This window comes from Dreissena polymorpha, chromosome 1, assembly GCF_020536995.1.
Source record: "Dreissena polymorpha isolate Duluth1 chromosome 1, UMN_Dpol_1.0, whole genome shotgun sequence".
NCBI lineage: Eukaryota > Metazoa > Mollusca > Bivalvia > Myida > Dreissenidae > Dreissena > Dreissena polymorpha.
In genome coordinates, this window is record NC_068355.1 from 6,398,619 (window position 1) to 6,410,228 (window position 11,610).

Sequence of the window (11,610 nt, forward strand, 5' to 3'; positions counted from 1 at the left end):
TTGAAAAATAATTGCTCCGACGGAAAATATATGAAAGTTCCGCGCTTTTTAGATTTCGATTTGTATGTAGTGTTTTATGGCCATGCTGGCATTGGTTTTTCGCGGAAAGTGAAAGTTCCGCGAAAAATGACAATCCCGATATTTGCTATATAAGTTTATGTTTTTTAGCGGGGGTCCCCTTTGGCTTTCCATATTATGGAAAGCCAAAGGGGACCCCCGCTAAAATACATATACTTATATAGTAAATATCGGGATTTTCATTTTTCGCGGAACTTTCACTTTCCGCGAAAAACCAAGGCCAGCATAGCCATAAAATACTACATACAAATCGAAATCTAAAAAGCGCGAAACTTTCATATATTTTCCGTCGGAACAATTCTCTTTCAACCCTGGAGAGAATGCGGGCTCAAATAATCGCGCGGAACCTAAATATTATCTACTCTGTACAAAAAGTAGTGTATAAAATCGCGCGGACCTTATCCACAAAGCGCGGAACACAAATATCTTCCGCGAAAATTAAGCATTGAATTACTGTACAAATCTCGGGTTGCTATGTAAATTGCGGGTTGCTAATGAAAAATCGCGCGGAAGATTCATTACTCCGCGCGATTTTCAATAGCATTGAATTACTGCACGAAATTCGGGTTGCTATGTGGTTACGCGATAAAATTTGATTGGTTCCGACACCTAGAAAGAACCTATCAAAACTCGCGTCTTATCCAGCATTTATGCAGTCATCATGATGACTGTTTCACATTAACACAAAAAATTTTAAGGGCGAAAGCGTGATCAATTTTGATGACATTAGCAATGAGGTTAGTATTTAACATACATGAATTTTAATGCAATTAAAACAGCTCAAGAGTATCGAGTGTTGTTTTCACGGTTTGTCTATATGCAAACGTCTCTGATTAAACATAAACACCCGCAAAAACACGTCATAATCATATGTCGGCAAATAATGAAATATAGTGTTTGTGTGTAAGAAACATCTTCCCTTAAGCTCAGTTAGTAGAGAGCCAAGTTATTGTTATGGCAGTCGTATGCTCTAGTCCAGCGCCGTATACATCTTCAATTAAAAAGAAAAAGAACAAGGCTTTACAGGCAATTCATCCCAAAGGCAACTCGTACCTTGGTCAACTCGTACCCATTTTTAGCTCGGCGTTTTCGGAGAAAACCCGAGGTATTGTCATAGCCAGCTCGTCGTCCGCCGTAGGCGTCGTGCTAAAACCTTAGCATTGGCTCTAAAATCAAAGTGCTCCACCTACAACTTTGAAATTTCATATGTAGATGCACCTTGATGAGTTCTACACGCCACACCCATTTTTGGATCACTAGGTCAAAGTCACTGTGACCTCTAATATAAAACTTTAACATAGGCTCTAAAATCAAAGTGCTTCCACCTACAACTTTGAAACTTCATATGTAGATGCACCTTGATGAGTTCTACACGCCACACCCATTTTTGGGTCATTAGGTCAAAGGTCAAGGTCACTGTGACCTCTACTATAAAACTTTAACATTGGCTCTAAAATAAAGTGCTTCCAACTACAACTTTGAAACTTCATATGTAGATGCATGTTGATTTGTTCTACACGCCACACCCATTTTGGGGTCACTAGGTCAAGGTCATTGTGACCTCTAAAAAAATAAATCTGACAAGCACCTGTAGCAGAGCGTGGCATCCGTTATGCGGTGCTCTTGTTGTCAACTCGTTCTTCATTCAAACTATTCAACTTGTTTCATTTGTCTTATTTTGTCACAATTGTAAAATTCTTGAAAGACATCAACCACAAGTGTCAATTTTCAGCAACACTTTCGCTGCTTATACATATCTGCAGCAGACAACTTGCGTGAGCAATGCTTAGATAATTTAAGTTGAAACATCAAGAGGAAAATAAAAATTGTTTGGGTAGGTACAAGTTGACTAAAAAACAGGTACGAGTTGACCACAATGGGTAGGTGTTTACCACGGAACAATTTGACCGGCATGCAGAACAAGATTATTGATTATTATATTTAACTGTCACACAAATCTGAAAGATAACACAATGTATTACAAACACAATGACTGTCAAGACATTCTAAACTCTTACAGTTAACATATAACAGGTGTACACATCTGATATACTGACCAAATTAAATAACTCAAGATTCACACCAGATACGACACAGTTTCAAAACTCGACATTTTGTCTGCATGCCACGCCAATTTAGTCCAAAAAATTTGATTTAACCAGTGAATTCTGAGCTATATATCTTAAAGCAGAATGCACATTATGTCTAAAAAGTGTTTTTCGGCTAATTTCTGGTATGAACTATCTTCACACATAGCATCTGGTAAACCTTCAGATAGCAATAGCAGAATGCTAATAATGAGTATAATGTTCTGTATTGTGGAAGAAATACATGTAGTAAAATAATATGATAGTATGAAACATGGTTTTTGTATTTTATAGCTGTAGCAGTGTTCCCAACTTGAACATCATCTTCTGTGTACATATCTGAGGCAGAGCCAGCTTGCCCATCTGACCTCTGTTGTGGACAACCGAGTAAGAGCCAGCTTGCATGTCATCTGTTGTGGACATCCGTGTTAGAGCCAGCTTGCACGTCCTCTATTGTGGACATCAGTGTTAGTGCTAGCTTGCATGTCATCTGTTGTGAACATCCGTGTAAGAGCCAGCTTGCACGTCATCTCTTTTGGACATCAGTGTTAGAGCCAGCTTACACATCCTCTGTTGTGGACATCCGTGTAAGTGCTAGCTTGCACGTAATCTGTTGTGGACATCTGTGTTAGAGCCAGCTTGCACGTCATATGTTTAGGACATCAGTCAGAGATAGCTTGCATGTTATATACTTGTGGACATTAGTCAGAGCCAGCAAGGACAATCTCTGTTGTGGATATCTGTCTTAGAGCTTGCACGTCATCGGTTGTTCACATCCTTGTAATAACCAGCTTGCACATCAACTGATGTGGAAATCTGAGTCAGAGCCAGCTTGCACATCATCCGTTGTGGACATCTCTTTATGATTCTACTCTTTGCTTAGATTGACACTGTGACTTTAGTGTAATATGTTACAACCTTAAGCTATTCCTATTGTTGAATAAAAATATTGTGTCATTAAAATATATTTTGTTGGATAATTTGTATGTTGAGTTGTATTGTTTGGTCATTGCAAAGTATCAAGTTATTTTAAGACAAGAAAAAGCTCATCTTTCATCATGTATTTATATTAAAATTCTTGAATGTTAGTGAAGGTACAGTTCATATAATTAAAAGCAATTTTAATATGATTGCTTGTGTTTTATTGCACAGTGAATACCATCTTGTCTTTATGCTGACATATAGAACGGAAAAATAGTAAACTGTCGTTTTTATATGCAATGGGATTGTATATGAAGACTTGCATGTTCAGATGAAAAAATTGCCATAATTTTTCTCTTTATATTTTATTCCTGCTAAATGGTTGATGCAATAAAGTTAAGTCTTTAATGACTTGTGTTTCTTGTAATATTATTTGTAAGCAAATTTGGCTGTAGTATTAGATGCATGCTGTACAAGATACTGTAGATCAACATTATATTGTATGAGTATGAATAGATAATTCAAGGTGCACAGCCATTAATTTTGCCCTCCACCATCTCCGATTTTGGTTAGACAGTTGCAAGTTACTTGCATTAGTATGAAGTCTTAAAATAACTTAAGTATAATTGCTGTTGTGTTATTATTAACCTTTTCCTGCTCTGAGGAAATTTTAAATTTTCTACATGCAAACATCATAAAACCAGAACAGCCTGCAAGTAACTCACAATCTGTTCAGGTTTTATGCTGTTTGCTGCTCATCAGTATCCATGGGTTGGAAACAAAGCCTTTAAAACTTTAATATAGTAAGAAAGGTCTTAAATTAAATTTATTCTCGAATGTGTCTTAGTGCGTTTTTGAGTGGTACAGGGTTAAATGTCTCATTTTGTTTTTGATTATCTTTGGTTTATTGAACATATATGAGCCTTGCTCTGTGAAATAGGGGTTTTATGCATGTGCGTTTAGTATCCTCCCTGATTAGCCTGTGCGGTCTGCCCAGGCTAATCTGGAGTGCACATGCATTAAACCCCTTTTTCACAGAGCGAGGCTCATATGTATTAGACAGTGCATTCAAATAATACAATTTAAATCTGAATATTTTATTTAGTTGCAATACTCAAAGACCTATCAATATTGATAGGTCTTTGCAATACTTTAAAGCTTACTATGTTTGCAGTTTTAGTGAAAACACAAACTTTTAATCAAAGAAGCATATAATGTGTATTACTAATTTAATCAACTTCCACTTTATTCCATACACGTGTTCGACTCTGTGACATTATGTTCTGTCAAAGCTTTTTATTGCAAATTTATTAAACATAAATTGGTAACCTTGGGTATCCAAAAGGAATCCAAATTTTACTAGCCATAGACTTTCCAAAATGCAATTGTTTCTGAGAAGTATTTTTCTCTAGAAGGTGGCAAAACTCCTAAGCAATTCCTTTTTGGGCTAATGGTAGGGCTTATGCGTGTAACACCCATTGACAAATTATTAAATATACATTGAAAGGTCATTGTTCACAAAACAGATCATGATATAACATGATGCAGCATTTTGTACTATATCAAATTAAATGTTGCTGAAAACAGTAGAATATTCAAATTATGGACATTTTATTCTGTTAATAATGCTATCTTTCTAACATTACAAATCAATAAAGCATGCTTAACAATAGCAGAACTCTTTTGACTTTTAATTATCTTTTCCAGTCTTTAAATCTTTACAAAATTCATTGTCCCACTAACACCATCTTAAAAACAGGTTATGGCTTCCAATTGTTAATCAACTATAAAGCATGAACAAAGGCACAAATATCGCAGTATCTTTTGCAAATGATACAAATGTCCATGGCCTCGATACTGAACAAAAAGCAAGATTTCTTGTCAGGCGGTAAGCTGAATCCTTGAGAACATTCGAAAAATGTCCATTTAATGCGCCACTGGGCCGTTCCTATTTAAATGGGCATCATGCACAGAACTTGGCCATCCAGGTCATATGTCCAAACATTTCAAGTAACTGTCACAGACTGCTTGAAGAACTAAACTGCTGATAAACAAGGACCTATGCTCAGATGTTGAAGCAGGACATGCACTGTGGGTTCCATCAACAGTCCAATCATTCTACATCATTCAGGAAATTCATAGGCAATGATCTTCAGCTCATGACGAGATTCTGGAAATCTGAAGTACTGCTCCATCATTGCTGACAAGACTCTACATGTTGAAATGACTGTGTAATGTTGAGTCCCTGAAATACAAAAGTAAAATTCATGCTAGAGTTTAGCCATATTAATTATGCTTGATTGCATTGAAAGCTTTATGCTTATTAAGACATTCTAGAGTCCGTTTTCTGGGAGTAATCAGTACTTTGTATATATGAAGATAAAGAGACCGCTAATAAACAGGGTTGAACCCAAAATGTTCCCATCACTAGGTGAACACCATATCCACTACGCCAGCCTGACAAAGTAAATGAAGTGAAGCTTCTAAGTTATGTCTCATTTGATTGTTAACAAGAGCACGCCCTGCAGGTTCAGACCTCTCATCTATTTTTTTAAAGTTGAAGGGACCTATCTCAATACTTCAATCACAAAGGAGGGAGAGGTGGGGTGGAGAAGGGTGTATAGTGTGGTGGTGTGGTCATTTATTACACATCTTCCAAAAATGAAAAAATGATAAAAATAAATATTTGTGTTTTTTAGCCATGTTTAAAAAAAATGGGCAGGGGGTATAGTGTGAGGGTGTGGTCATTTATTAGATGATCTTTCAAAATGAAAAAAAAAGTACTTTTTTCTTTTTTTGGGGGGGGGGGCGTGGGGGATGGTTTGGGTGGAGTCTATTGTGGTATGTCAGATAAGAGTTGCTTTGTAACGCTTGTAAAGAAGTTATGGAAATTTTAGCAAAATTTAATAATTTCACCTTGAGAGTCATGGTCATTCAAAGGTCAAGGTAAAATTCAACTTGCCAGCTACAGTAACTTATGATAGCATGACAGTATTTGAAGTTTGAAAGCAATAGCCTTGATACTTGAGAAGTAAAGTAGATCAAAAACACAAAATTTAACCATATATTCAAAGTTACTAAGTAAGAAAAGGACCATAATTCTGTCAAAATGACAACCAGAGTTATTCAACTTGTCCTGTACTGTCCCCTTATGATAATTTGCGAGTGTTCCCAGTATGAAAGCAATATCTATGATACTTTAGGAGTAAAGTGGACGAAAACACAAAACTTAACAAAATTTTCAATTTTCTAAGAATAAAAAGGGCACATAATACTTTCAAAATGCCAGTCAGAGTTACATAACTTTGTCTGCACAGTCCCTTTATGATAGTAAGTGTTGCAAGTATGAAAGCAATAGCTTTGATACTGTAGGAATAAAGTGGACCTAAACACAAAACTTAACCAAATTTTCAATTTTCTAAGTATAAGAAGGGCACATAATTCTGTCAAAATGCATGCCAGAGTTATCTAACTTTGCCTGCCCAGTCCCCTCATGGTAGTAAGTAAATAAGTTTTATACTTGATACTTTATGAGAAAAGTGGACCTAAACACAAAACTTAACCGGACGCCGACGCAGACGCCGACGCCAAGATGATGACAATATCTCTTTTTTTCAAAAAAAAAAGATGAGCTTATAAATAAAATGTAACATATTGCAAACTTGATTACACGATTTTTCATAAATACTCTTTCAGCTTTTTATTTATATATGAAGGCTAGGGTCACTTTCTGCGAGCCTTACAAAAAAACTAACTATATTTGCAATTGTCAAGACTCCTTCACATACAATTTACCTTTGCTTATTCCAATATCCTTTTGCCAACCAACATTGTGCGGTCACGTACCATACATGGTTCCACAGTGTACAGAATTCCTACAAAATAAATGAAGTATACATTTACAATTCAAATTTCTTTTCAAAGAATGTGTAGGTAACTAAATTCCCTATACATTACTTTAATGTCATAAAATAAATTTCAAACAAGGGCTGTTTTGTAAAACATGCATGCCGCCCATATGGATTGTCAATTGCTGTGGCAGCCATTGTGTGAATACGTTTTTGGCACTGTGACCTTGACCTTTGACCTAGTGACCTGAAAGTCATAGGGGTCATCTGCGAGTCATTATCTATGTACCTATAAAGTTTCATGATCCTAGGCATAAGTTCTTGAGTTATCATCCGGAAACCATTTTACTATTTTGGGTCACCGTGACCTTGACCTTCGACTTAGTGACCTCAAAATCAATAGGGGTCATCTGCGAGTCATGATCAATGTACCTATGAAGTTTCATGATCCTAGGCATAAGCGTTCTTGAGTTATCATCGGGAAACCATTTTACTATTTAGGGTCACTGTGACCTTGACCTTGTGACCTGAAAATCAATAGGGGTCATCTTCGAGTCATGATCAATGTACCTATGAAGTTTCATGATCCTAGGCAAAAGTCGTTCTTGGGTTATCATCCGGAAACCATCTGGTGGACAGACATATGGACATTCGGACCGACATGTGCAAAACAATAATCCTGCTCTTCTTCGGAGGGGGGCATAAATATTTAACAGATGTATTTAACAAAAATTAACTTGATTCATCAATTAATCAGTATCGAATAATAGACCAGTTTCACAATATGAACACCGATACTATTTATAGATATCAATCATATCACCTGACGCGTTGAATTGCAGAACAAGGCTGAACGTGGAACTGCATTTTTCTTTGCTATGCAAATTGCGTTGAATATCAAGATTATAATGCGCACTTGACACTGGTTACAATTAAGTCAAACATATGAATACAGACAACCATCACATGTCATGCTGTGTTAAGTAAAAAAAATTGATAAGTAATTCAAATATAAAAATTATAACACCTAAATAATGATTCAAGGACATAAGTTATGTACTATTAGTGTATATTAATGAATTATATTTAATCTTTATATATAACAATAGATGTGTTCATCAGAAACACAAATGCCCCTACTGCGCCGCTTTAATTCTACATATATTTTTTTAACCTTTGACCTTGAAGGACGACCTTGACCTTGAACTTCCACCACTCAAAATGTGCAGCTTCATGAGATACACATGCATGCCAAATATCAAGTTGCTATCTTCAATGTTGCAAAAGTAATGGCCAACGTTAATTTTTTTTCGGACAGAACGGACAGACTGACATCCTGACTGACTGACGGACAGTTTCAACTGCTATAATGCCCACCCTTCCAGGGGCATACAATTTCCAGTTACCCTAAGCATCAGAGTAAATGTGGTCTGAAGACTAAACATCGATTATTGCACAAATCGAAGTCATAAATTAGCAGTAATACAATACTAAGTATTGTAAGACACAATTTTCAAAGGTAGGATGTGTACAATTTCATGAATTATAGAACGGGTAAGAGTTGAATCAAGCATCAGACAAAGTCCTATCAAATAGAAGAAAATGACACAAATGTTTAGCATTAAATTTTTGAAATATTAAAAATATATAGGTATAAAGCACTTTATAATTATGATAAAACTGGCTAATATGTATACAGTATTTAGTTTCTGACAATCTTTTGGACAGATGACTTTCAATGTTGACAATATCTTTTATGTTCAGTAAAAGCAACAATTGAGTATTTGGCGTTAAATTATTCCAAGGAAACAGCTACGCAATGCTACAACCATGAGACGCCATGGTCACATGGAGGTGTCATTAATTGTGTTAAATGACCAGATGACCAGATATCTACAAAATGTGGTTTATGACATCACGTGTTATTTAGTATTTGTCTGCACAGTATCTGATCATAAAGAGGTTATGGGTTTGTGCTGAATACAGGGGAATTTAAACGCAAGATCTATCAATAAATAAAATAATTGATTAATCGCCCAAATAATGGAAAAACAAAGAGTGTCAGATAATCCAATAAGTTTAAGACTGTCAATTTACACACACTAAGAATTGAAAGCCATACTTGGAGTGTCAGAGTTTGTGCAAAAAAAAAGAATACAAACAAGAATACAAACAAGTACTTTAATCAAGAAAATGTATTTCATATATTGGCACTTAAAATGGAAAGTATATATTAAGTAATTAATGGCTATATCTGATGAAGTCAACTTGTGTTGGCAATATCATTAAGTAGATCTAGCTGAATGATCGAAAGCAGAGCGATATTGCGATGCACTATTAGAAATCTCTACACGTTCAGCCTCATTCTGGAATTCTGCAATCATTTGACTACCTGCTATATTGGCTTATTGTGAAAAGGGTCTATTCACTTATAAATACTTTAAAGAAGTAGATTTTCCATCACTCTACAGCTGTTGGGCTTTCTTAAAGGTATTTGGGAGTAAAATAAATCTACTCCAAGTTTTTATCACAAAAAACTTCCAACAAGTGGAGAATTAGCCGCATTTAGTGGATGATTTAGAAACATGATTAATTTAAATTAGATCTACATGTAATAGCTATTGAAAAGTTAAGTTATCCAGTTATTCTTGCTGCAATGTGGATAAGAATAATACAAACCAATAGCTGACAAACCTGATATCAGTGATATGTTGACCTTTGAAGTCGAAATTGAGACCTGAAATCTGTCTGTATAGAGAGGCACAATTTGTTTGGCATATCTTCAACCATTACTGGCAACACACACCTACAAAATTTATATATAAATTATATTAAAACATAAATTTATTAATAATTTTATTTATTAATTTATGACGAAATGTTTAAATCTAGGTCAGCTATAACGAAACTAAAAACGGATTAAAAACAATACCTTATTTTAATTAATAGGTTGAAAACAAAAATAAATGTATTAATATATTGACGTTCAACTAAACGAATACAAGACACAAGTACATTACATTACAATAAGTTATTATTTCAGTCGCATTCGGAGAAAACTGGGCTTAGTGCATGTGCGTAAAGTGTCATCCCAGATTAGCGTAAGCCTGTTGCAGTCCGCACAGGCTAATCAGGGACGACACTTTCCGCATAAACTTCATTTTCGGTAAGGAGGGACTTCCTTGAAATTAAAAATACCATAAAAGCGGAAAGTATAATCCCTGATTAGCATGTGCGGACTGCACAGGCTAATCTGCGATGGACACTTTACGCACATGCATTAAGCCCAGTTTTCTCAGAACGCGGCTCATTTAATTAACAATTGTCAACATTATGCATATTATCGGATAGTTTTACACAATATTAAAAAAGTACAAATACAAACCTGGTAATACATGTAAATGATCGTATGCAATACAGTTATTGATCCCAATCTGATCTATTTCCGAATTATCTGCGAATCCATCGAGTAGAAACAATAACCATGCAATTCGCTCCGCCATCTTGAAAACAACGCACTGATTGTGTTGCAGTTGTTACAAAGTATCTGATTGGTTATTTCTAAGTATCGGATCCAATCAAATTTTTCGGGTAACTAGGGATTCTAACAACACCTAACAACCCGAGATTTGTACAGTAATTCAATGCTTAATTTTCGCGGACGATATTTGTGTTCCGCGCTTTTTGGATCTGGTATTTACTGGATTTTCTCTCTTTAATAGACTTCTTAAAATAGCATTCTACAATCTCCGCGCGATTTTAAACACTACTATTTGTAACAGAGTAGATAAATAACGTTCCGCGCGATTAATTGAGCCCGCTTTTTCTACAGGGTTGAAAAATAATTGCTCCGACGGAAAATATATGAAAGTTCCGCGCTTTTTAGATTTCGATTGTATGTAGTGTTTTATGCCATGCTGGCATTGGTTTTTCGCGGAAAGTGAAAGTTCCGCGAAAAATGACAATCCCGATATTTGCTATATAAGTTTATTGTTTTTAGCGGGGGTCCCCTTTGGCTTTCCATAAGATTTGTATGTAGTATTTTATGGCTGGCCTTGGTTTTTCGCGGAAAGTGAAAGTTCCGCGAAAAATGAAAATCCCGACATTTACTATATAAATATATGTATTTTTAGCGGGGGTCCCCTTTGGCTTCCATAGTTTCTGCCATAAACATATCGTCATAAATATCATTTTCACCACAAGCAGACGTAGAAAATACATATATGAGATTACGATGATCCTATATCAATGATCACAATGGTCAAAATGATACCGAGTATTATGATGCTAATGGTGACCATTACAAGACAGATTATATTGAAAATTAAATTAAAAAAAATATCGAATGCACTTTGGTATTTAACATACCGAAGTATGAATGGCATTGTGATGAGAAAATACATGAAAATGTGATTACCTCGGACATTAAATGTATCAATTGACCTAATTTTCTCTAATTATCATTAGTATTACCACAGTAACATAAAGATGTAACGTGAATTTCAGTTGTACAAGCAGGAGAGAAATCTCTGTAATAGCATAGGCAAAAAACCAATTGCAGATAAGTGAGGTCGAATGTAGATCTAAACAATGTTTATTAATAATTCCTTCGTAGTCGTGCTCCAGCAGCTGGAGTTTCACTTCTTTATATTATTAGTGGCAAACTTCATATAAAT

The 11,610-nt window shown here is 35.4% G+C and overlaps 4 long non-coding RNA genes across 8 annotated transcripts in view; 2 read left to right on the plus strand and 2 right to left on the minus strand.

The window, feature by feature from the left end:
* Window positions 1-11,610, minus strand: part of LOC127869503 (uncharacterized) — a 99,339-nt gene that overhangs the window by 24,554 nt on the left and 63,175 nt on the right. The window lies entirely within an intron of this gene.
* Window positions 1-11,610, plus strand: part of LOC127869478 (uncharacterized) — an 82,243-nt gene that overhangs the window by 23,159 nt on the left and 47,474 nt on the right. The gene's annotated exons all lie outside the window — the stretch shown is intronic.
* LOC127869461 (uncharacterized) overlaps window positions 1-11,610 on the minus strand; it is an 80,636-nt gene that overhangs the window by 6,469 nt on the left and 62,557 nt on the right. Inside the window, exon 4 of one of the 4 annotated variants that reach the window (XR_008044580.1) lies at window positions 4,447-5,331. The exons of 2 other annotated variants lie outside the window; for them this stretch is intronic. This is a non-coding gene — a long non-coding RNA (uncharacterized LOC127869461). Of the gene's footprint in view, window positions 1-4,446; window positions 5,332-10,319; window positions 10,445-11,610 lie in introns of those variants that run through there. One more of the 4 variants, XR_008044582.1, reaches the window with a different exon arrangement.
* LOC127869510 (uncharacterized) lies at window positions 733-3,494 on the plus strand. Its single transcript, XR_008044648.1, has 2 exons — window positions 733-815; window positions 2,460-3,494. It is a non-coding gene; the product is annotated as an uncharacterized LOC127869510 (long non-coding RNA).